This window comes from Pan troglodytes, chromosome 16 (genome assembly GCF_028858775.2).
Source record: "Pan troglodytes isolate AG18354 chromosome 16, NHGRI_mPanTro3-v2.0_pri, whole genome shotgun sequence".
Taxonomy (NCBI): domain Eukaryota; kingdom Metazoa; phylum Chordata; class Mammalia; order Primates; family Hominidae; genus Pan; species Pan troglodytes.
In genome coordinates this window covers 42,344,522-42,368,899 of record NC_072414.2, presented here as the reverse complement: position 1 = coordinate 42,368,899, position 24,378 = coordinate 42,344,522, and the positions used below count along the sequence as shown (strand labels likewise).

At 43.1% G+C, this 24,378-nt stretch overlaps 1 protein-coding gene and 1 long non-coding RNA gene across 11 annotated transcripts in view; one reads left to right on the top strand and one right to left on the bottom strand.

Moving 5' to 3' along the window:
* Positions 1-3,377: 3,377 nt before the first annotated feature.
* Positions 3,378-14,004, bottom strand: LOC134808450 (uncharacterized). Its single transcript, XR_010151384.1, has 2 exons — positions 12,577-14,004; positions 3,378-4,387 (listed from the first exon to the last, which is right to left on the bottom strand). It is a non-coding gene; the product is annotated as an uncharacterized LOC134808450 (long non-coding RNA).
* Positions 14,005-19,192: 5,188 nt separating this feature from the next.
* The window catches only part of GABPB1 (GA binding protein transcription factor subunit beta 1), an 80,211-nt gene continuing 75,025 nt past the window's right edge, over positions 19,193-24,378 (top strand). For 4 of the 10 annotated variants that reach the window (XM_009429107.5, XM_001168421.7, XM_009429106.5 and 1 more), the window contains exon 1: positions 19,193-19,656. The gene's annotated coding sequence lies outside the window, so the exon portion shown is untranslated. The remainder of the gene's footprint in view (positions 19,657-24,378) is intronic. The other 6 variants (XM_016928210.4, XM_016928209.4, XM_009429104.5 and 3 more) reach the window with 3 other exon arrangements.

Below are 24,378 nucleotides of genomic sequence, written 5' to 3'. Positions count from 1 at the left end.
CTTGTAATACAGGTTTCTACAAATAAGGTAAGCATTGCTGCCTGGGAAAGCTATTCATTTGTTTCTTCATCAATTCATAAATCACTTTGTGGAGAAGAAGGGGGATGCATTTAGAGCAGTTACTTTATGCCAGGGATTTTCACATACATTATCTCCAACTCCCCACAACAACATTATTAGATGAGCACTATTATCCTAAATTTATAGATAAGGAAAACGATGCTCAGAGTGCTTTAGTGACTTACTCAATATCATAGAGCTGACGAGTGACAGAATCAAACTTGAAAGCAATTATGTGTGTTTAAAACATAAGCTCTTTTCCACCTTGTCATGCAACACACTCAGAACGTTTCTGGAGAAAACACTGGAGAAACCTTGAATCATAACCTGCCAGAACAAAGGGTCAAGCTTGCACCAAATATGTATTGAGGAAATCCTTAAGGAACAAAAATCAACTTGCCAAGTTTTATCTTGAGCACCAGGGTAATGCCTGCTTCCCAGAAAAGCTAGGGTTAATGTACATTTCCAGAAGGGATGGAGAAAAGATAGCAGTTATGATTGTGCGGAAAGGGAATGGGAGCTACAGGATTTGTAGCTGGGTATCAGAAACTTTAAAACAGATTGGAAATCAACAGAAACTCACTCTAACAGAATACACATTGGAGGGGACACATTTGGATCTTAAGTATACTGGGCCCTAGATATGTTCTATTCAGTTCAGCTAAGTAACATGAAGTATTCTGGGGACTGTGGCAGGTGTGAGGAATGCAAAGAAACTAACGGCTCCTGCCTTTAAGACACTGAGTCTTGCATAGCAGTCTGTTGGTGGGAATAGGAAACAGGGTGCCAGGGTCGAGTCTTTTCTAAAAGGCCCTGGAAAACCCAGAGTGATCTCATTGCAGAGGCAGGATAGAAGGGAATCCATGGGTTATTAACAGCAGGCAGGCCAAAAGTTTCAGTGTACCTAACACTAGCCTTGATTATCAGTAATCTTCTTCTTTTATTCAAAGGTAGCACAATATATATACTTTCTGCACCTTCCTTTTTAAATTTAATCTATCATTAAGTTTATATTAAGCAGAAAATATTTCCCTATGAGTACTTATCAATGTTCCTTATATTTTTTCCTAGGTTGTTAATCTGTCCTTTGACTTGTCTATTTTTTTTTGCGGGGGGGGGGTCATGCAGATTTTTTTTTTTTTGAGACCAAGTGTCACTCTGTCACCAGGCTGGAGTGCAGTAGTGTGATCTTGGCTCACTGCAACCTCTGCCTCCCAGGTTCAAGGGATTCTCCTGCCTCAGCCTCCTGAGTAGCTGGGACTACAGGCGCACACCACCACACCCAGCAAATTTTTTTTGTATTTTTAGTAGAGACAGGGTTTCACCGTGTTGGCCAGGATGGTCTCAATCTCTTGATCTCATGATCCGGCCCACCTCGGCCTCCCGAAGTGCTGGAATTACAGGCGTGAGCCACCGTGCCCTGCCTGTTTTTGATTTTTACATAGTTGATTTGATCAATTTTTTCAATGACCTCTTATTTGAGTCAGAATCAATAATAGTATAGCTTCTTCAGTGATTTTTTGTTTTTCTAGACGGAGTCTCGCTCTGTAGCCGAGGCTGGAGTGCAGTGGTGCGATCTCAGCTCACTGCAACCTTCGCCTCCCGGGTCCCAGTTCAATTCTCCTGCCTCAGCCTCCTGAGTAGCTGCGATTACAGGCACACGCCACCATACCCAGCTAATTTTTGTATTTTTAGTAGAGACGGGGTTCCACCCCGTTGGCCAGGCTGGTCTTTAACTCCTGACCTCGTGATCCGCCTGCCTCAGCCTCCCAAAGTGCTGGGATTACAGGCATAAGCCACCACTCAAGGCCGATCCTGTGTTTTTGTCTGGTCAAAGGGTATCTCTGTGGGTAAAACTGGAGTCTGTACTTTTGTTGTCATTAACTCTCTCTAGCCTGGAGATGCAGAAAGCTAGAGGCAGGGAAAGTGTACCATACAGCTGCAAGTCTATCTCATATAAGCAACTCTATGGGCTAGTCAGCAAAGGACTGCTTTAAGCATAGTTGGGTCTAGATTTGCCTAAGTATGGTGTCTTTTTTTCTGAGGTGGGGGCAAGTTAGAAGGAATTAAGTGAGTATAAATACCTAGAACCCATGTTAAGACCTCAATAGGTGGATCCTTTCTTGGGTCTCTAACCACAAGTGCTTACAAAATCTGGTCTCTTCACACAGTTCAGGGTGAGAATTTAGTTAACCTCTGCTATACTATATGTAATTCATAAAGCTCCACTATTACAATCAGTTTGGGCATAGGGGTTGTCCCAAACTTCCCTATATTGCAAACTTGGAATGTCCTTGAGAAGAATGAGAAAGCAATGACTGAGTGGCTGGGGTGGCTGCTCAGTGTTGGGAATGTTTGTACCTTGCATTTACTCCTGAGCTGCTGAGCTGTACAGACATGCCTTCTAATTGAGAAGATGCATAACACGTAGACAGGAAGGAGGACAAAGACAAGTGCGTTGGGATTAAGCTCTTCGTTTATGTTCTGAAAGTGAGATGAGACCCAGTATATTGAACAGTAATCAACACAAATACAGGTAATAGCAGTCAAAGAAATTCTTGAAGAACCAAAATTTCATGAGTTGGGTCTAGAATTTTGCCAGTTCACTGTTCCATGGCTTCCTTATGGTGTAGTACACCTTAGGTCCTGCCTACTGACTCTAGCTGCTTTAACAGGAAAGAAGAGGACAAAGACCCCAAAAATCTTCCCTAAATTTTATTGTACATGTTGTGCCAAGCTTTCACTCCTAAAGGAAAACAGCACGGGAAGAAACAGTCAGGCATGTCTGAGAAGCAGCATGGTAACAGTAGAAATAAAACATGAGTTTCCAGGTGGAAGACCAAATGGGGGAAAAGTTGTAATTTTGCTATTTTCATTTTTTTTAGATGGAGTCTAGCTCTGTCGCCCAGGCTGGAGTGGTGACACAATCTCGGGCCACTGCAACCTCCACCTCCTGGGTTCAAACGATTCTCCTCCCTCAACCCCCCGAGTAGTTGGTATTACAGGCACCTGCCATCATGCCTGGCTAATTTTTGTATTTTTAGTAGAGATGGGGTTTCACTATATTGGCTAGGCTGGGATTGAACTCCTGACCTCAGGTGATCCACCCACTTCGGCCTCTCAAAGTGTTGGGATTACAGGCGTGAGGTACCGCACCCGACCGATTTTGCTATTCTTGACCTGCATATTACTTATCTTGAATCTACATTTTCTCATTTGTAAAACCAGGGGTAACACCTACCTTGCAGAGATTAAATGAGAAACCTACATGAAAGCATTTAATAGTTGATGAATAAATGCATAAGTGGAGTCAAATGTGTAGTAACATCCAGTATTTTAATATTTATGCTTGATAAGTCATTTAAGTTGAAGACTCTTTATGTATTAATTTCAGCAAGTAACATAACCACACAGAATAGACAATGAAAGCATAATTAGTCATTACACAATTATAATTTGATAAAAAATTTCAACATATACAGAAGTATAAAGAATGTGTATCTATCATGCAGCTTCTACAATTATCATTCCAACTCCTCGTTTCTTTGATATTGCCAACAATTTACACCCTGCCCCAATTCCAAATTTGGAAACAAGTCCCAGATATTAATATAATTTCCTCTTCAACATTTCAGTATGCCTGAGAGATTCTTGTTTAAAAAAAACATTTTTTTGAGGGGCACAGGGTCTCTCTCTGTCACCCAGGCTGGAGTGCAATGGTGCGATCTTGGCTCACTGCAACCTCTGCCTCCCAGGCTCAAGCAATTCTCCTGGTTCAGCCTCCCAGGTAGCTAGGACTACAGGTGCACACCACTGCTCTAGGACTGTGTACTATTTTAGAGACGGGGTTTCACCATGTTAGCCAGGCTGGACTCAATCTTCTGAGCTCAGGTGATCCGCCCACCTTGGCCTCACAAAGTGCTGGGATTACAGGCATAAGCCAGGGTGCCAAGCCTTGTTTTAAAATTTAATCTTTATGCTCTGAATGGAAAGGCTATAAATGGAGTTCAATGAAAGGAAAAAACATTTAAAAAATAGAAGTTCTTTCTTTCTTCTTTTTAAGATGGAGTCTTGCTCTGTTGCCCAAGCTGGAGTGCAGTGGCACGATCTCAGCTCACTGCAGCCTCCCCTGGGTTCAAGTGATCCTCCTGCCTTAGCTTCCCAAGTACCTGGGATTACAAGCGTGCACCACCAGGCCTGGCTAATTTTTTGTATTTTTAGTAGAGATGGGGTTTCGCCGTGTTGGCCAGGCTGGTCTGGAACTCCTGGCCTCAAGTGATCCATCTGCCTCGGCCTCCCAAAGCGCTGGGATTACAGGTGTGAGCCACTGTATCCAGACAAAAATAAAATTTAATCATAACATCATTCTAATAATAAAACATCATAGCCAAACAAAATTAATGATTCCTTGGTATCATTAAATATCCAGTTAATCCCACATTTAATACCACTTACAGCCCATTATTACTTTTGTCATCACAGCCAGTTCCAAAACTTATAGCCCATTAAGTGTATGAGTTTACACCTGCATTTATATTATCTCTGATTTCTTTTTTTTTTTTTTTTTTGAGACAGTCTCACTCTGTTGCCCCAGGTTGGAGTGCAGTGGCGTGATCTTGGCTCACTGCAACCTCCACCTCCTGTGTTCAAGCAATTCTCTTGTGCCTCAGCCTCTTGAGTAGCTGGGATTACAGGCACACACCATCACGTCCAGCTAATCTTTTGTATCTCTAGTAGAGATAGGCTTTCGCCATGTTGCCCAGGCTGGTCTTGAACTCCTGGCCTCAAGTGATCCACCTGCCTTGGCCTCCCAAAGTGCTGGGCTTATAGGCATGAGCCACTATGCCCAGCCTCTGATTTCTTTTTTCTTTTTTTTGAGGCAGAGTCTTGCTCTGTTGCCCCGGCTGGAGTGCAGTGGCACGATCTTGGCTCACTGCAACCTCCACCTCCCGGGTTCAAGCAATTCTCCTGACTCAGCACCCAAGCAGCTAGGATTACAGGCATGCACCAGCACGCCCGACTAATTTTTGTATTTTTAGTAGAGACGGGGTTTCGCCATGTTGGCCAGGCTGGTTTCTAACTCCCGACATCTGGTGATCTGTCTGCCTGGGCCTCCCAAAGTGCTGGGATTACAGGCGTGAGCCACCTTGCCCGGCAAGCAGCCTCTGATTTCAACTCGAGACAGAAGAGGATCCCAAATTCCAAGCAACTCCCAAGATGCAAATCAAAATATGGAAATGTTAAACAAAGTGAAGGATTTCCCAATAGTTACCTGCAACACCTAAAGGTCACTGTTTCCAAATGGTGCAAGAACTATGCAAACAATATGTTGGTTGCTGTTAAATTCAAGGACAGGACACTATTAACAGTTATAACATTTTTGTATGGACCTTTATGAATCTGTGGGAAACTAGAGACACGTTGTCTTAGCTTAGGATGCCATAAAACTACCATGGGCTTAAATAATAGAAATTTATTTCTCACAGTTCTGGAGCATGGGAAGTCCAAGATCAAGGTGCCAGCCAATTTGGTTCCTGGTGGGGGCTCCCTTTCTGGTTTGGAAGTGGCCGTCTCACTGTATTCTTATATGGCTTTTCCTCTGCTCTTGAGGAGGAAGATTTCTCTCTTCTTCTTATAACGCCACTAATCCCATAATGAGGGCCCTACCGTCATGACCTATCTAACCCATATTACCTCCAAAGGCCCCATCTCCAGACACTATCACATTGGACTCCAAATATTTATTTATTATGGGACTCCAAATATTTATTTATTTTTTTGAGATGCAATCTCGCATTGTTGCCCAGGCTGGAGTGTACTGACGCGATCTCAGCTCACATCCTCTGCCTCCCGGGTTCAAAGCAATTCTCCTGCCTCAGCCTCCCCAGTAGCTGGGACTACAGGCGTGTGCCACCATGCCTGGCTAATTTTTGTATTTTTAGTAGAGACAGGGTTTCACTATGTTGGCCAGGCTGGTCTTGAACTCCTGACTTTGTGATCCACCCGCCTTGGCCTCCCAAAGTGCTGGGATTTCAGGTGTGAGCCACCGTGCCCAGCCCTCCAAATTTTTTTTTTGGAGAGTTTCCCTCTTGTTGCCCAGGTGAAGTACAATGGCATGATCTCGGCTCAGTGCAACCTCCACCCCCTGGGTTCAAGAGATTCTCTTGCCTCAGCCTCCCGAGTAGCAGGGATTACAGGTGCTCACCAACACGTCCCGGTAATTTTTGCAGTTTTAGTAGAGACGAGGTTTTGCCACGTTGGCCAGGCTGGTCTCAAAACTCCTGACCTCAGGTGATTCACCCACCTCGGCCTCCTAGTGCTGGGATTACAGGCGTGAGCCATTGCAATTGGCAATTTTTTTTTTTTTCTTGAGACAAGGTCTTGCTCTGTCACCCAGGCTGGCAATATCATGGCTCACTGCAGTCTCAAACTTCTGGGCTCAGGCAAGCCTCCTGAGTAGCTGGGACTACAGGTGTATGCCACCACACCTGGCTAATTAAAAAAAATTTTTTTTTTGTAGAGACGGGGTCTCACTATGTTGTCCAGGCTGGTTCTGAACTCCCGGACTCAAGCAATCCTCCCACCTAGGCCTCCCAAAGTGTTAGGCTTACAGGTGTGAGTTACCATGTCTGGCTTCCAAAATATGAAGTTTGGGAGGACATAAACATTTAGTCTATAACATATATTAAGTTGGTACACTACAAAGTAAACAAAAGTATATACATCCAAATAGCTGGGAAAAGGTGAGAGCATTAAGGACAAGCAAACATGTGACTGTTTCTAGCCATTTGCCAGATTTACCTATGAGCTTAACAATGAAGCTAGAGCTGAACCAAGCTACTGTTTTCTGACTAAAGAGATGTCTTCGTAAGCAGTAATGTGGGGTAACCCATAATGAGGAAAACTTAGTCATAAAGGAGAAAAGCAAGAGAAACAGAGAATTAGCAGGATCTTTTTTTTTTTTAAAAGAATGAATTCGTGAAACATGAAAAATGAATGAATTCGTGAAAACGGCAAAACATATTTTTACCATTTCCGATATGTACAGTGACAAGTTCTTTTGATACCATGCCCTAGACTGTGTATTACCCATCTATTCAGCAGTTATCTCAACAGGTATCATGACATTTTCAAAACCAAAAACTGAGTTTTTTTTTTTTAGATGGAGTCTCGCTCTGTTGTCCAGGCTGGAGTGCGATGGCACTATCTTGACTCACTGCAAACTCCGCCTCCCGGGTTCAAGCAATTCTCCTGCCTCAGCCTCCTGAGTAGCTGGGATTACAGGCGCCTGCCACCATGCTCGGCTAATTTTTGTATTTTTAGTAGAAACAGGGTTTCACCATGTTGGCCAGGCTGGTCTTGAACTCCTGACCTCAGGTGATCTGCCTGCCTTTGGCTTCCCAAAGTGCTGGGATCCAAAATAGTTTTAATTAACTTTGACTGAGGAATAGATATCACCTAGTTGGTTTTTTTTTTTGGAAGGAAAAAAGTGATACCAAAATATCTTAACACTTATAAGGAGTCAAAAGTCCAAAACCATTTAGAAATTAATTGATTTTTTAAAAGACTTAAGTGGCTGAGTGCGGTGGCTCATGCCTTTAATCCCAGCCCTTTGGGAGACTGAGGTGGGCAGATCACCGGAGGTCAGGTGTTCCAGACCAGCCTGTCTAACATGGCAAAACCCTGTCTCTACTAAAAAATACAAAAATTAGCCCGGTGTGGTAGAGCACAACTGTAGTCCCAGCTACTCAGGAGGTGCACGCCAACACGTCCGGTGGAAGGATGGCTTGAGCCTAGGAATTTGATGCTGCAGCAAGCTGTGATACTGTGCCACTGTACTCCAGCTGGGGCACAGAGAGACACTACCTCTAAATAAATAACCTTAAGTGTTTTTTCCAAAGATATTGCTTATGACTTTCAAAAGAGATATACAGAGTGGTGGCTGCAGTGGCTCAAGCCTATAATCCTAGCACTTTAGAAGGCTGAGGCAGGTGATCACTTGAAGTCCGGAGTTTGAGGCCAGCCTGGCCAACATGGTAAAACCCCATCTCTACTAAAAATACAAAAATTAGCCAGGTGTGGTGGTAGGCGCCTGTAATCCCAGCTACTTGGGAGGCTGAGGCTGGAGAATCTCTGGAACCCAGGAGGCGGAGGCTGCACTGAGCAGAGATCGTACCACTGTACTCCAGCCTGGGTAACGTAGTGAGACTCTGACTCAAAAAAGGGGTATTGTCACTTAAATTTGTGTAGATCAGGCACTATTAGCACAGTTTTCCAGATAATACTGATTACTTAAACGTGTCAAAATAATTATTACTAGTATTTCAGTCCTTACTTTTCTAAGCACTTTATATTTATTTAGTCCTCTCAAATACAAGGTAGATTCTATCATATTCCCCATTTCATAGGGGGGAACTGAAGTATAGAGATTATGCAACTTCCAAGCAGCTGGGCCTCAAAGATTAAGATGCTCTAAAAATCATGATTTGTAAAATGAATAAAAAGTTTGGCAAGTCAGAGACCCACAGGCCATATCTCTTTTCCTCCTCCTGCTACTTTTACTCCAAGTAACTCAGATAATTATTCCTGAAAATCTTTCTTCACACCCTGATAAAAATCCCCAGTTTAGATGGAATTCATAGCCCAATATCCCTTTCTCCCTCCCTGTACCACCTCAGCACTGAAGCAAGATTAATTAAACATCTTTTTTTTTTCTTGAGTCTTACTCTGTAGCCCAGGCTGGTGCAGTGGTGTGATCCTGGCTCACTGCAGCCTCAACCTCCTGGCCTCAAGCAATCCTCCCACCTCAGGATGAGTAGCCATCACTACAGGCAGCACCACCATGCCCGACTAATTTTTGTATTTTTTTGTAGAGATGGGATTTTGCTCTATTGCCCAGGTTGGTCAAAAATCATTTTCAGTTCCTGTATCAGGGAACTTTTTAAAAAAATTAGTGATTTTTTCCTCCTTACCATGTTAATTTTCTGCAACTCAAACAAAGGCTGAAGGATCCTTTTAGATTCTACTAAGCTTGCACATTTGCCCAAAAAAAGTGTGGGTGGAGCTGTTTATAGTCATTCCAGGTTCCTCTCCAGGTTTGCTGGTCATTTGACAACCTAAGCAACCATGTTTTTACTAGTTGTAGGTGTGTAGCTGCAGGAGCAGCAGCAGAAAAATTCTATATCCTGAACAAATTCTGTCAACTGAACCCCATTTCTCTCAATTTAACCAAATGATATTGTTATTGTTCCTGAAAATATTAATTAAGACTTGAAATAATCTGCCCTTCAAAAGCTGGTAGGTAAAAATCTAAAAACTTGGCAGCACCCTAATCCATCAGCAATGCTGGGGTGAAAACATTTGGTACATAGAGGGCAAATTAAAAATACATATATGCCTTTTTGCAGAGCAATTCCACCTGTGGAAACTGAGATGAGACATATTTAAATATACAAGGAAAGATGTACATCTAAGGATAATCATTCAAGCACTAGAGTACAAAAGAAACTCAATGTCCCTAAACTGGGTCATAACTAAATAATGTGCAGTGGTTAAGAAAAAATGTCACCTTTTTGCACTGAGATGGAAAAGCCATCTCAAGTCCAATGTGCAGAAGGGTTTGTACGGTATTTTCTCTTACATAAAAATGGGGGAGGGGGAATAAGAACATTTATTCTCACATATGTATGTATGAAAAAATGTGTATGTGGAAAAATATACAAGAGGCTGGGCACTGTGATTCATGCCTGTAACTCCACTTTGGGAGGCCGAGGCAAGCGATCACCTGAGGTCAGGAGTTCAAGACCAGCCTGGCCAACATGGTGAAACCCCGTCTCTACTAAAAATATAAAAATTAGCCGGGCGTGGTAGCATGCGCCTGTAGTCCCAGCTACATGGGAGGCTGAGGCAGGAGAATTGCTTGAACTCGGGAGGCGGAGGTTGCAGTGACCCAATATCACGCCACTGCACCCCAGCCTGGGCGACAGATCGAGACTATGTCTCAAAAAAAAAAAAAAAAAAATAAAGAATATGCAAGAAACAAAAAGTAGAGGTTACTTCAGTACTGATAACTGGATGGGTGGAAGTGATGATTAAAAAATTTTTTTTGAACCAGTGAATGCCTTATCTATTCAAATAATTTTTAAAAATTGGCTAGAAGCTCTAATCAACCAACCAACAACTATTAAATGCCTGCTTGTCTTAAAATAGAGTCTACAGGCTAGGTAGCCCAAATGCAACCTTAACTCTGAGATACAAAATATAAGGTTGAATGAGTGGCTGTGCCTAAACAATTTCTGGAAATCAAAGTTCTTGGTGCCTCTGGAGAATTCTGATATCAGTGACTTGGCCAAAGAATTTCACTTGCTTATTGGTGGTCTTCTCTAGAACTCAGAGCAGGGAGACAAATGGAGATAGGGTGAGATGCTCACCCAACGAAGTGAAAAATTTTCAGCAGTGTGTCTGCCAAAAATCCACACATTATTCATCTGCAAACCTAAAAACAGGTAGGAAGGAACCAGTAATTGTTTTATGGTACAGAATTTTAAAAAAATTTTCTTTAATGTTATAATGCTATTTGTATGGTAAATGAGTTTAATAAATCTGATAGGAAAAAGTCTTCCTCATTGATTACAGTAGTTTATACATTTTAAGGAGATACTGATGCTTTTCAAAAGGCATGTGTTCATCACCAGGAGAAGTTATCTTTCATTCCAAGTATTAATGACCTTTGATTGGCAAAACCATATTGATCTTTTCTCTTAGAATTTCAGGTGACTAAAACTGCACTGTAAACACACTGAACAAAATTAAATAACACTGCAGTGTTTCCCAATGTGCAGGATCCATACCACTGGTGATAATCAACATAGGCAGTACATGAACAAAGCAGTAAATAACATTGAATCACACAGCAAGAAAGTTATTCCTGTTTACAGGCCAGGCGTGGTGGCTAATGTCTGTAATCCCAACACTTTGGGAGGTCAAGGTGGGTGTCTCGCTTGAGCTCAGGAGTTCAAGACTAGCCTGGGCAACATGGCAAAACCCCATCTCTACCAGAAATACACAGAATTAGCCAGGCATGGTGGCTGCGCTTGTAGTTCTAGCTGCTAAGGAGGCTGAGGTGGGAGAATCACCTGAGCATGGGAAATCCAGGCTGCAGTGAGCTGAGATCTTGCCACTGCACGCCAGCTTGGGCAACAGAGTAAGACCGTGTCTCAGAGAAAAAAAAAAAGCTATTCTTCATTCAAGCCTTGAGATTCGAAGTGCTTGGTTGGCAAGAGTATCTAGATAGAATTTAATAACTGGTTTGTTTTCATTATACTAATTTTTACATTTACTATCTTGACTTTTTCCCCCCTTATTGACAGGCGTTTTACATTTCTCTGGATTACCCACATTCACAGAAGCGTTAAGACAGGAGTGCAGGTGCTGCTATGTTATGGGAACCCCTTAGTCAAAAAACACAAAAATCCAATGGTCTTTTCCCAGGGCTTATCTTTACTTGAGCTAAATTCTCCCCATGGTCTTCTGTAACACACACTTAGCCTCTCCAGGAATGGTGTAGTACACAGAATAAACTGGAGTCAAGCTGGTTTTGAATGCTGGTTCTTTTTACTGCTTTTTGAGTCTACAAAGCCAGTCTATCAAATGAGGCTAAAATTGGCTACCTTGGAAATGGAAAGGAATAAATGAGATAGTAAATGTAGAGCAGCTGGCATACAGTTTAACAGATGCTCAATAAATGCTGATTTGCTTTCCTCCTTCGCTTCTCCTTCTCTGTCCTTCAGTACTTTTCTCAATATTCTCTCTCACTGGTTTCCTTCACTCTCATGGCTTTATTACCCTTCTATGGATGGGTAACTTCTAATTTTCTATCACCAATTCTGACCTTTTTTCAGAGTACCAAACCTTAGCTTTTGTGTGTTTAATAATTCTACCTTGATATTCTGGCATCATCTTAAACTCAATCCATACAAAATTTCTCTTTCTACAAAAAACTTGAAGGCAGTGGGGGTAAGGTGAGAGAGTCACAGGAGTTGGAGTGAGGAGCCACAAGTTCTTTTTTTTTGTCCACATCATGGGATTTTTTTTTATAAGTTCACTGGTTTTCAGTCTATGTTCTATCTACTCTAATTTCATGTTTTTCGTCTGTGATGGAGTGATAAAATGAACATTTTCTGTTTATAACTTTTTGCAAGCTTAAAAAATGCCATATAAAATTGCTATTGACATCTGATTCAACATGGTGGGATGAGGGAAGGAGTTAAGGATGAGATTTTGAGCCTGAGTTCTGCAGTGTCTTTTGCACCTGTCTCGCCTTTCCTTCACCATTGTCATTCCCCAGAATTCAGGCCTACCTTATCTTTCACATTTGTGATGCATTTACAGAAAAATTGGCTCAGTCAGGGAAGTAATAGTTGGTAGTGTGTATCCAGCATTGCTCACGAGTTTTAAAAATAACCATGAAATATATAATATACATACTGAAAGTACATTTTTCTCCAAAAAACCTACTTCTCATTAAGTCATAGAGTGCTAACACTCATGTAATCCCAGTGTCTTAGAATGTTCGGCTTATTTGGCTCACGGTTTTGCAGGCTGTACAGGAAGCATGGTAGCAGTATCTGCTTCCAGTGAGGGCTTCAGGCTGCTCATGGTGGAAGGCAGACAGATGACATATGCAGAGATCACATGGCGAGAGAAAGGAGAGAGGAGGTGCCAGTCTCTTAATGAACTCACTCCTTACAGAATACGAAGCCACTCATGAGAAATCCACTCCCACAACCCTTCCCACCAGGCCTCACCTCCAACACTGGGGATGAAATTTTAACATGAGACTTGGTAGGGTCAGGTAAACCAAACTCAAGCCATAGCACCCTACTTAGGAACAGAACATCAACAGCACTCCAGAAGCACCTATTACCTCCCAAGCACTACTCCCTGCAAAGCTAACTATTTCTTTTCTTTATACTTTTACTACCTAAACATATATCCCTAAATCTAGATTGGTTTGCCTGTTTGTTGAACTTCCCATTTTCCAAAGTGGTTATAGCAATATACATTTCCAGCAGCCGTGTAGTTTCAGTTACTCCAACTCTTGACCAACATCTGGCATTTTCTGGGTTTTCCATTTTAGCCATTCTGTTGGATGTGAGATTAAAATCTCATTTAGGTTTTAATTTGCATTTCTCTAATGATTAAATTAGTTATCTTTTACATGTTTATCGGCCATCTACACGCCCCTTTTATATTTTTTAAGAAACTAATATTTAGATACCCTTTTTTGTGAGGTGACTGTTTAAGTTTCTACCTTTTTTTTTTTTTTTTTGAGATGGAGTCTTGCTCTGTCGCCCAGGCTGGAGTGCAGTGGCACGATCTTGGCTCACTGCAACTTCTGCCTCCTGGGTTCAAGCAATTCTCCTGTCTCAGCCTCCCGAGTAGTTGTGATTACAGGTACGTGCCACTACGTCTGGCTAATTTTTATATTTTTAGTAGAGACAGGGTTTTGTCATGTTGGCCAGGCTGGTCTCGAACTTCTGACCTCAAGTGATCTGCCTGCCTGGGCCTCCTAAAGTGCTTGGATTACAGGTGTTAGCCACTGCCTGGCCTCTACCCATTTTTTTATTGGATGTCTTCTTTTTTATTGATTTGTGGGAGTCTACAAATTCAAGATAGCAGCAAAGAGATGTATTTCTATTGTAGACATGAATGCATCTGGCTGGGTGTGGTGGATTACACCTGTAATCCCAGCACTTTGGGAGGCTGAGGTGGGAGGATCACTTGAGCCCAGGAGTTTGAGAATAGCCTGGGCAACGTGGCAAAACACAGTCTCTACAAAACATACAAAAATGAGCTGGGCGTGGTGGTGTGCACCTGTAGTCCCAGCTACTCAGGAGGCTGAGGTGGGAGGATCGCTTGAGCCCAGGTTGAGGCTGCAGTGAGCTGAGATCATATCACGGCCTTCCAGCCTGCATGGGCGACAAGGTGAGACCTTATTCCCTCCACCTCCCCAAAAGATGAAATGAATTCATTTGTTTGATGCTATTAGAATACCAGTAACTCCCCTTACTTTGGCCCCAAATTCACAAATGAACCCTCCAAAAGGTAATGCAGTTAACTTCATGCATTCTCTTTAAACAATGTACTGAGTCTTTATGCCAGGGAATTTGGAATTAACAGATACAGTACAGGTCTCTCATTTCAAAGTAGTATTCCTAATCATGAAGGAAATGAGAGACCTGTACTGGAATCCTGTCTTTAACACCTTTGAGGATGGTGAATTTAGGTAAGTTATTCAACCTATTTTAGCCTCGGTTTCTTCATTGGAAAAATGGGGCAAACAATACTTATTTTACAGACTTGTGAGGATTAAATGAGACAATATATATAATATGCTTTGCACAGTGGCTGGCATACAGGAAACGTTTAATATATGGTAGCTACTATAAACTCGGTTATTTCCATGTAGCTTTCCATGTCTACATGGAGGGAGAAAATGAGCAGATGTCCACTATAATTTAGCTATTACAGTTTTCACTCTAAAGTAAAAAAGGCATTTAGATTTATATGTCTTCTGGGAGTTTGGTTCTTCTGACTCCCTTCATCTGTGAGACCATAGGTACTTTTATGTAATATGATAAAAATTATTAGAAAAAGAAAAAAACGGCCGGGTACAGTGGCTCACACCTGTAATCCCAGCACTTTGGGAGGCCAAGGCAGGTAGATCACCTGAGGTTGGGAGTTCGAGACCAGCCTGACCAACATGGAGAAACCCGTCTCTACTTAAAATACAAAATTAGCAGGGTATGGTGGTGCATGCTTGTAATCCCAGCTACTTGGGAGGCCGAGGTAGGAGTATCGCTTCAACTCGGGAGGCGGAGGTTGCGGTGAGCCAAGATCGCACCATTGCACTCCAGCCTGGGCAATAAGAGCGAAACTCTGTCTCAAAAAAGAAAAAAATAAACTAAAAAGGAAAAAAGGGCCGGGCACGGTGGCTTACGCCTGTAATCCCAGCACTTTGGGAGGCTGAGGCAGGCGGATCACAAGGTCAGGCGATGAAGACCATCCTGACCAACATGGTGAAACCCCGTCTCTACTGAAAATACAAAAATTCGCTGAATGTGGTGGCGCACACCTGTAATCCCAGCTATTTGGGAGGCTGAGGCAGGAGAATCGCTTGAACCCAGGAGGCAGAGGTTGCAGTGAGCCGAGACCGCACCACTGCACTCCAGCCTGGCGACAGAGCAAGACTCCCATCTCGAACACAAAAAACAAACAAAAAAAGGGAAATAAAGAATATGCAAAGTACAATCCCTCAAATTTTTATTAGACCCACAGAAATAAAATTAGTCTGTTAAATTGCTATAAGTTTCTAAATTCTTACTTTCTGTAAATGCCTTGACATGGATGTGTAACAAAGGGCTTACAGACTGGCACTGCCTTGTGGACCACACTTTTGGTGAGACTGCTCTAGAGCGCTGACAAAAATCAGACTTTGAATCCACAGGGCTGAAGTCAAAGCAACTGAAGGGTGTCCTGACTCACCAGCTGGCCACCTAGTGGCCTCTTTCTAGTCATAAGCACAACCTTGTGTCACTCCTTAGTTCAAAAACCATCCATTATTCTGCCTGACTCAAGGGTAAAATCTCAGTCCTTTAATCTGACATCCAAGGCCTTCCAGAGCTGGTTCTAAACAACTTTTTAAGTCTGACTTTCTACTATCCTCTACTTCACTAGACTGCATTGTCCAATATGGTAATAACTTGTCCCACTTGAAATGCAGAAGTGAAATGGGGCTAATTTAGGAACTGAATTCATAATCCTAACTTTAATTTAAAATAAAATTTAAAAATATACACGATTCGATTACCGTAAAACTTTTAAGTATGCTTGGAACGACTTGGGTATGTGAATCTATTTTTTCAGCTGGAAATTTTACGAAATCAAGTACTGAGATATGCTATAAGTATAAAATACACACCAGATTTGAAATGCTTAGTTATGAGAAAGATAATGTAAAATATCTTTAATATTTAGTAATTTTTTATGTTGATCACATGTGAAATAATATTTGGATATGCTAGGTTAAATAAAAAGCGTAATTAAAATTAATTCCACCTAGACAACATGCCCCAAACCTAGGCATCACTATTGATTCCTCCCTTTCCTCATTTAATTGGTAAGCAAGATAGGTTAGCTTTTTGGATCCATCCACTTCCCTCATCTCTACTGCTACTATCCTAGTCCATGATACTCCATTTCTTTTTTTTTTTTTTTTTTTGAGATGGAGTCTCGCTCTGTCGCCCAGGCTGGAGTGCAGTGGCACGATCTTGGCTCACTGCAAGCCCTGCCTCCTGGGTTCACGCCATTATCCTGCCTCAGCCTCCCGAGTAGCTGGGACTACAGGTGCCCGCCACCACGCCCGGCTAATTTAAAAAAAAATTTTTATTTTGAATAGAGACGGGGTTTCACCGTGTTAGCCAGGATGGTCTCCATCTCCTGACCTCTTGATCCTCCCACCTCGGCCTCCCAAAGTGCTGGGATTACAGGCATGAGCCACCGCGCCCGGCCAGATACTCCATTTCTTAAATCCTTCAATGGCTTCCAGTGCACTTCACCTTCTTATTGAGGCTGAAGACTTCACCTCCTATCATTCCTTCTTTTGGTCACTAGATTTCGGATACACTGACCTTGCTATTCCCTAAACACAACAAACTTTTCACCTTAGGGCCTTTGCCCAGCTATTCCCTTTGGTCTCACACTGTTCTTGTCCTTTCTAATACCTTCTCAGTGAGGCCATCTCTGATCAACCAACCACCAAAGTTTGCTCTCTTTTCCCCAGAGTAACACTTTATCCAATCAGTTTTTAATTTTCCTCACAAACTCTTTTTTTTTTGAGACGGAGTCTCGTTCAGTCGCCCAGGCTGGAGTGCAGTGGCGCAATCTCGGCTCACTGCAGCCTCCATGTCCTGGGTTCAAGCTATTCTCCTGCCTCAGCCTCCGGAGTAGCTGGAATTACAGGAGCGTGCCACCGTGCCCGGCTAATTTTTTTCAGTAGAGACGGGGTTTTGCCATGTTGGCCAGGCTGCTCTTTAACTCCTGAACTCAGGAGATCCACCCACCTCGGCCTCCCAAACTGCTGGGATTACTGGCATGAGCCACTGCACCCAGCCTTCTTCACGAATTTATGGGATATTCTCTCTCCTCTTATTTTTAAAACTTGTTTATATGCTGTTTCCCTCTAAAAACAGGAGTAGGAACCATTTGTTTTGCTGCTGCTTTACCTATTTCAGTGTGTAGAACAGTACCAGGCACAGAGTAGGTGCTCTTCCAACAGTGTTGAATGAATATCTAATTGCAGACTACACATATATGACTGGTTGGCTCACATGCACTTCAAATTTTACATGGTCAAAACAGAGACTTCTTCCTTCCCTAACATATATTCTCTTATTTTGTTTCTAATCTCAGTGAAGACATTACTATCCTCCTAGCTGCTCCACCAACTCACTTGGGAGTCACCTGACATCTATCTCCCTCAGTCATTTTCAGTTAACCAAATCTCCCAATAACCACTTTATTTTCTTCACACCTACCTGCCACCAACTCAGTCCAAGTCATTACTGGCTCACAGCCTACTGTTTACTCCAAACTCTTCTGTTTGCCTCAAATTTTTGTGTAACAGTGATCTGTCTAAAATGAATTCAATCCTATGATTCTTCTACTTAAAATCTTTCAATATCTTCCTCCTGGTTCTCAGAAGCTGACTTCTGCACATAGCATTCAAGGCCTTCACAAGTAGACCTCCAGCATTGTCTTCTTTACCCAACAATCTCTCTAGTGTTTGCCTCCAAACATCTGTACTTACTGCTTCTCATCTAGAAAGTCTTCCATAATACCCTTATTAAAGCTAATTGCTTCTCTAGTCCCATTCCATTTTATTCCTCCCTCTTGGTTTAGTAAGGGATTCCTCCTTTATTTGATTCCACAGTATTAAGTAGCTTCACTCTCATCATACTGATGATGCCTATTTACTTGTCTACATTCTACAGCCTAAGATTAATGGGGGCAACGATTCTGTAACAATTAGCTGAATGTTCACTCAAATAAACAATGCTCATTCAAATAATGCTACAGAAAAACATCAGAATTTTGACAAATTTCTATTAACTGAAGAAATGAAAATATTAAATCAAAAGAAAACACAGCCTATGGTTCCTATGCTTTTTTTCTATTTTAGGCACAATGCTTTAATAAATTACGCAAAGACTACAAACCTTTATTACATCAATTGTTACAAAAGGCTAAGTGGAGAAAGATTACTTATCTGAAGCTGCACAAAATCAGTGGGCAATATGGATTTCATTTAAGCTTGTCAATTCTCCTGGATTAAATTCTTGGCGCTGTCTCACATATTCCCAAGTCCTACATGTAGGATGCTAGAAGTTGCAGTTACTAGGTTGGGAAAGCCATGCCCAGACGCCCCTGTGAAAAACATATCAATATATTAAGTTCCTTAGCAAATCACATCTAGATTAAGTTCATAATGTTTTTTTTTTAACTTTGCAAATCTCCAAACTTTTGCTACTTTCTTAATAAAATACAACAAAATTTTTGACATTCCAGCCACGGAAAAACAGATCTCTACCTCTGAGGTGGCAGTAATCCAAACAGTTACTAGGATCTACGAAACATGAGGCATAATTAGAATGTTGGGGAAAAAATCTACAGAAATATGTATATCTTCGTCATGAACCTGACTGTTGAGTTTATGAAAAAGTGGAAAAGGAACCTCACTCGTTCCTTCCCTGGTACCTTCACAGCGTCTCCCGTCCCAGTCTGCCTAGTTGAATCTAGGGACACTTAAAGGTAAATCCTAGCCTCTTGGCTGTCCTTCCGTCTCCCAGGATTCTGCTAGGCCGCACAGTTGGCAAGCTTAAACTCCAAAGATTCCGCACTCTCCGTCTTTCAACAGTCATGTCACAGAGACACGAAGGTTAGCACAGGAACATTAGTTTCCAAACTCCTACCCACCGCAGAACAGGCGGGAAGGTTCGGTGGCCACCCGGCCTCTCCGCCGCGCACATGGCCGTCCGCAGCTCCCACCCCCGCTGCCGCGCAGGCGCCGGGCGAGCCGGGACTTGCGGTCGCCGAGAGCGGATCATTCCGCCGCTTTCTTTGTGTGGCTGAAGCGCTAGAAATGGCATATTTTCTTTCCCTTCGTTAAAAAATCAGACCCTCTTTCCCCTCTCTCCCCGCGGGAACACAGCTAGGGAGCGGGTAGTAGCAAGATCTGCCGACGAGCGCAGAGGCGGAAAATCCTCGGGCGATGAGCTGAAGAGGGCCGGGTCCGGGAGGGATGCTGGGAACCTGACTCACTCGCATACCATGTGTCCCTCCGCGCGCAGCACGGGGGACTTTTCGGTGGGGATTTTGGGCGCCGACCAGACGCGGCATTTTCGGAAAATAGCGCCCTGTGCAGCTGAAGCGCTTTGTGTGTAGCGGGGCCGCGTCAGCCCGGCCGGGTACGAGGCGCCTCGGGTCCCCGCACCACCTCCTGCTGCCTTCCCGTCGCCGCTCCCGAAGCTTTTCCAGGTCAGTGCGGGTCTGTGTAGGGCCCTGTTACCACCGGATGTGGAAGTTGATCTCTTCGCTGGTAAAAAATAATTCCACTTCCCCCGGAACCCAGATCATCCCCGCGATTTCCTGTTTATTGCATTAAGGCGCCGGGTTTCCGGGGCTCCTGGCCCCGCTTATTCCGCGGGGGTCGGCGGGGTCGGCCTGGGCGCCCGCGCCGCCGCTGCGCTTTGTCCGCTGGGCACCCCGCTTCTGGGAGGGGCGGGCAGACATGGTGGCGGCCGCCGCCCCCTCCTCGGCCCTAGCATGCCGCGGCCTCCTCGCGGCTACCCGGCGTGCCGGTCCCGAGCGGCAGCCCCGGGGTGGCGATGGGGTCGCGCCGAGGCAGCGGAGGTTCTGCGGGCGACTGGAGGTTGGCAGTGGGCGGGAGAAGGAGGAAGGCAGGCGCGGCTGGGCCTCGGCCTCTGGCGCCGCGGTACCCTTTGTCTCGGCAGCCTGACGGCCCCGCCGGGCTCTCCGGAGAGGGGAACGGGCGGCGAGGGTGGCGGGTCCTGGGCGCCCTGTGCTGCGGGGCCGAGAGGCGCTCGGGTCGCGGCGGGATCGGCTGGACCAGACAGGGTTAATGGAAGAGCCTGGCCAGTCCCGCGCGGGGCCCCCGCAGCGACAGCCTTGGCCGCGGGGACTGGAGTCCTGAGGGGGAGAAGCCTGCCGTTCTGACGGCTCGGGACTTCTGCCCCAAAGACTTCGCCGCCGAGAACTGCGGGTGCACTGCCTCAGGGAAGAAGTTGAGAATTTTGCCAGGTCATCTCTGCCAGGGCACAGTTCATCACTGTGTGTTTAGTGTGTTTCGGTGAAGCTCTCCAAGTGTGTTGAATCAGCGTGCCTAGCCTCAAGGGTGCATCGTGAAAACTGAAACCAAAGGAATGATACAGGCCTGCTTTGTGTGTGTCTTCCCACTTTAAGCTTGTTTTCAGTACAAATACTCTTGCTTTAAACCTGATTGGACTGTGGCGAGCGGACATCTGTTCAAAGGAGGGGCCGAGACCACAGTGCTTCTGAAGGGGGCTTGATAATGTGGAAACATTTTAAGTTTTCTCTCCGGACTGTTTTGCTCTCTCAATTCAGGCAAGTTACTGAAGTACGTTTTTTATCTAGAAAAAGGTTTGATGTAGTCTGTAAATGGTCCTTGTAAAGTACATTGCCATCTCAGAATTAAAAGATCCACTCTCATTTATTATGCAGAAGTTAGTGGTCATTCTTTCATGTAGATAGTTTATCTCATGTAAAGACCCACCCAGCTTGGTTTAAATTTTTTTCTCACTGACGTATAACCATCAGCTTTGATACTTCCATTTTCAGGCTCAGACTTTGAATTTAAGGAAACTAAAGATGACTTTATTTTCTTTTCTCTTGGTTATTTTTTTTCCAAAAACAAAAAATAAATCCATTACATGTTAACATAGATGATAAAGAGTGACATCTTGCATTTTTGCAAATCTTTTTAATGCCTGGTTTAATAGAAGATTCTCAGATCTACGTCAGACTGTTGTGGTTAGCACAGCATGTAACCTCTGGAACACTCCACTGTACACTCATACTTTTAAAAAAAAAAACACCAAAAAACAGAAATGTGTCATTCTTACCGTGCTTTCACCATACAAGTCAAATCAAGATGTTATGCAAGACACATTTTAACAAGACTGAATAAGATTGATTCCTATACTTTTTTTACTGGGCTCTAACTTTTTTAAAAGTTGGAATTTAGGTGCCTAAACAAAATCACAGATGAAGACTGCATAATCTGCCTATGATCTCGGAGACTCAGGAACATTCGAAGATATTCTTAAGTGATTAAAACATTTAATTCTATTACATATTTATAATGATTTACACAAGTAACACGTGAATTCCACATATGCTATCAACACTTGTGTAAATGTTATCTTTAAAGATAGAACATGTTGAAAATTATAGGAGGTACAGATTTTACAGAAAATTAATTCTGCAGTGAATCCTTTGGTGAAACGAACAGTTTGCAGAGACATATCCTTAGAGTTCTTTGTCTCTCTGAATCATTCTGGGTTTTCTAGGTTGGGAGACAATTATACTTATTGGGAGACAATTATACTTAATTGATGAATGCATAAAAATTTAAGGCCGTATTTTAATGGCTTTGAAAGGAAGCTAAGTTTGTTTCCAGTTGTTTCTGTGAACTGTAGTCTGAATCTGTCAGTCTATAGTTCTCTACTGTTCCATCAACAGGAAGCATCTGGTCATTCTTCGTGTAATTGTTAGAAAATACCAGGTGTACTTTTAATGTTTGCTGTTCAAACGAAAATAGATTGGATCTTGGTTAAGTTCACTTGGTTTGGCCAGGCACAGTGGCTCACGCCTGCAGTCCCAGCACTTGGGGAGGCGGAGGCGGGCCGATCACCTGAGGTCAAGAGTTTGAGACCAGCCTGGCTAACGCGGTGAAACCCCATTTCTACTAAAAATACAAAACATTAGCTGGGCGTGGTGGTGCGCGCCTGTAATCCCAGCTACTCGGGAGGCTGAGGCAGGAGAATCGCTTGAGCCAGAGAGGCAAAGGTTGCAATAAGCCAAGATAGCGCCATTGCATTCCAGCTTGGGCAACAAGAGCGAAACTCTGTCTCAAAAAAAAAAAAAAAAAAGTATGCTTGGTTTTAGTGTGTTTTTCCCCTAACATTGTGTCATTGTAATGGACCACATCTCCTGTACCATGAATTTTTTTTTTACTTTTTTCTTTTGCCCCTCAGTACCAGAAATATTAACAGGTAACAGGTAAAGTGCACATCATGAGGAATTCAGAAATTCAGAAATTACATGAAGTTTTGCATCATGAATTTATTTTTGAGGGTGCACGAGGCAGTTACCCAGTCTCTGTTTGCAAGTAGCCTGAGTTCAGATAAACTCACTGATGGCCTCCATCTCTTCTGACTTTGCAAACGTTGAAAAACAAACCCACACAAAATCTTGAAGTTGAGAGCAACTTAGTTTCCTTAGTGTCATCCCTCTGCTCCCCTCTCCTCCCCAACAACTAGTATGGTTTCCAGCTAGTAATCACAATGTTTCTATAGTTCTGATGTGCCTACATTGGGATAGCTACAATTAGTATTATAGTTTTCTGAAGATGTTTGTTCCATCATGCTTTCTAGAAGGTAAATCTAGCACTAGATGAGATCAGTATTAGGGCCTGTGTTTTTTCTCAGTGTTGACATCACAGTGCTCTATACAGAGAAGATGCTTTGGTGCAATCAGCTGTCAGTTCAGTTGTTGGTGGGCTAGTGCACCTTTCTGTCTGCCTCCCTCCCTCCCTCCCTCTTTCCTCTCTCCTTCTCCCTCTGTCCCTCTCCCTCTTTCTCCTTCCCTCCCTGTTTTCCCCTTTGCACCTCTTCTTTCTTTGACAGGGTCTTGCTTTCTCTGTTACCCGGGCTTAGTGCAGTGGTGCGATTATACTTCACTGCAAGCTCCACCTTTCAGGCTCGAGCGATCCTGCCTCTGCCTCAGCCTCCTGAGTAGTTGGGACTACAGGTACCTGCCAACATGTCTGGCTAATTTTTTAATTTTTTGTAGAGACGAGATCTCACTATGTTGCCCAGGCTGGTCTCAAACTTCTGGACTCAAGTGATCCTCCCACCTTGGCCTCCCAAGTGTTGGGATTACAGGCGTCAGCCAACACACCCATCTGTGAATAATTCTGAAGTTGGTAGAACAGCTTATTGACAGAGCAAGGTGTTAGCCCCACTTTACTGTGTACTAGTTATATTTGGGGTATTGTGTTGGCTTTTTGGGTAGCATACTATCATAAGTGAGACCTTGTATTCATTCTCAGACTTTATCAGAATCATCTGGAGAGCTAATAAAAAACCACACAGAGGCCCAAACTTAAGTAGGGTAGGAACGGACCTTAATTTTTCTCATTTCCAAGGTGGTAGACACCTAAGTGTCAAAATCACTTATCTGTAGAGCATAAACGAGGACCTTGATCATGAGAGAAATGGAAACGAGAAAAAGTTGAAAAAATGGGATGTTTGACCTAAAGAAGAGGAGCTTCTTTTAAGAAGTAACAGCCACTTTTAAGGATTTGGAGTTCTGTCATGCAGAAGGATCAGATTTGACTTGACCAGAAGGAACTAGGGTCAGTGGGTGGAAGTTTAAAAGAAGCAGATTTCAATTCTCTTTCAAGATAAATTTCCTCAAAATTGTGAAAATAGAATGAGTTGTTTTGGGTGGTAGGCTGTTCCTGTTCACTGACAAGTTGGGGATTCTAGAGTAGAGGAATCGTACTGAAGGAGAATTTGAGCTAGGTGTCTTCAAGTTACCTATAAACTTTGAGGTTTTATTAAATATGCCGAGGTTTACAGGTGGAAGAACAAAAAGCTAATTGAGTGAAACAAGCTGGTTAACTTGATAATAGTTTTTGCCTTCCTGGATAAAGAGAAATGAGTATTAAGTGAGAAGGCTATTTAATGAAGGGCTTTAAACCACACTGTAATTTGGTAGATTCAGCAGCTTTAAAAATTGGCATACCTTCTGACATGGAAATTCCCTTTAAAGAATTTTTTTTTTGATGTAGTAAAGATGTGTGTGAATATTTAATTGTGAGCATACTAGATGCAGTATTGTTGATTATAAAAGCTGTGTATTAATGCCTTTAAGCCCCACGGTAATCATATGAAGTGGGTAGTACTATTTCTGCTTTTCAGAAGAAAAAACAGG